Below are 2,122 nucleotides of genomic sequence, written 5' to 3' on the forward strand. Positions count from 1 at the left end.
ATGAATTGTTCACTGGAAAGCAATTCATTCTCTAAACTTTTACCCCAAAATCACAAGAAATTTTTAAAAAGTATTCTATTTGGAGATGTGTATGCTTTTTTATTATGTGAAAGAGGAGATTTGGGCACAATATTCTAAAGATTTCTGTACTTGGGGGGCTGATTTTCCTACCCAGAAAAGTGAGCTACTGAACGTCTTCATCAAAGATGCTCTTATCTATGTCATGTTTGAGCATTTGCATTATTCTGTCTGGCCTTTTTCTGAGTTTTTATTTTCTTATACTTCTCAAAGAATACTTTCAATTTGTTTCCCATTCATAAATAAGTCCAGATATGCACTGATTTCTGCAATTTCTGAAGAAACTTAATATTCTAAATGGGGGGGGGCGGGAGGTGTTAATCCTAAAAACTCCTTAGCAGCCCACAGGGAGTTGCTATTAATAATTCTGTTTTACTGTGTTTTTAAAAAAAAATGAATGCTTCTTCTAGACAAAGCTGCATGTCTGACTAATAATATGTTTGGTTATATCTTCCTGTAAACTATGTCCAAAGGCCTAGCCAAGGTTTCTTTGGGATTTAAATCACAATACTCTTTTAATTAATTCATACTCTTTTCATATTGCTATTGTGGCTTTTAATAGCAAATGTTTTTAATGTATGAACAAAGAGACATTGACTTCTAACTGAGCATAAAATTAGATGCTAGTTCTTGCTTATCAGTTTAAAATGGGAATTTCTTGCTATTCTGTTTAATTCATATGGCTGATTAATACATATCCAACAATTCCAGTTCAACTCATTGCTGTTGAGTCGGAAGTGACTCACAGCTGAACTTCACATGAGGACATAGCCTTTGGGTTAGCAGCACACATTCTTATTGACTAGGCCACAAGAATGATCTAAAAAAAATTTGACCATAGGATCCAAGCAAATAATCATCACTAATGCAAGCATATATTTTGAAAATTATTCTAAATAAACTTGAAATATTCCAATTAATATAGGCTAGTCAAGAAACAAGAAAATGTAGTGCATTCAGACAATTTGCTGTCGAAGACTTCTCCGAAGGGCTAAAGAGTAAGGATCTCAATTTAAAGACTAAGGTGCACCAAGCACTACTGGGCCAATTGGCAGCACCATGATAAATAGAGAAGAGATTGAGGCTGTTAACAATTACAATTTACTCAGCTCCACAATCAATATTCTTGGCACTTATAGACAGGAAAACAAAAGACAAATTGCACTGGGAAAATTTGCTTTCAGGGACCTCTCCAGAGTACCGAGAATCAACAATTTCAGTCTAGCGACTAAGGTGCACCTGATCCAGGTCATGGTTTTAGCAATTACTTGCTATGCATCAGAGAAACGGACAGTGACTAAGGATGACAGAAGAAGAATCTGTCTATGTCTTTGAGTTGTGGTGCTAGAGAAGAGTCTTGAACAAAACAAAACAAACAAAAAACAGACCTGTATTGAAGAGGATGATCCATCTCACAAACTTTGGGCACCTGCCCAGGAGGAACCAAACCTTGGAGATAGACGTCATGCTCAAAAGGTTGAGGGATAGTAGAAGAGAGGAAGACCTGGGATAAGATGTATTGTTACAGTATCTGGGTCAACGAGGGTAGGGGCATCGGAGTCAGTGAAACTGGTTCCAGACAGGGCAGGCTTCAGAACTGTAGGACATAGGCTCTCAATGAGTCACAGGTGACTCAATGGCACATAATAACAACAACAATCCAAGTCAAAGTGTTTTCAATTCCTTCATATGCATCTAAAAATTGGACAATGAGTAAGACTGAAAGAATAATAATAATGTCTTTGAATTATAGTACTGGAGAAGAATTCTGAAAATCCTATATGGATTGCCAAAAGAACAAAGACGTTTATCTTGAAAGAAGTGCAACCAGGGTGCTCCTTAAAGGCTGAGATGGTGAAACATTGTCTCACATACTTTAAGCATGTTGTTAGGAGGGACTAGTCCTTGGGAAAAGACGTCATTCTTGGAAAGGTGGAAGATCAAAGAAAGAAAAGATGGCTCTCAACAAGATGGATCGATAGAGTGACTGTAACAATGGGTTTGAGCAAAGTAGAGATTATGAGGATGGTTCAAGATTTGATAA

The sequence above is a fragment of the Elephantulus edwardii genome, unplaced genomic scaffold, assembly GCF_000299155.1.
Source record: "Elephantulus edwardii isolate Elephantulus edwardi_28Jun2011 unplaced genomic scaffold, EleEdw1.0 scaffold00014, whole genome shotgun sequence".
Classification (NCBI taxonomy): Eukaryota; Metazoa; Chordata; class Mammalia; order Macroscelidea; family Macroscelididae; genus Elephantulus; species Elephantulus edwardii.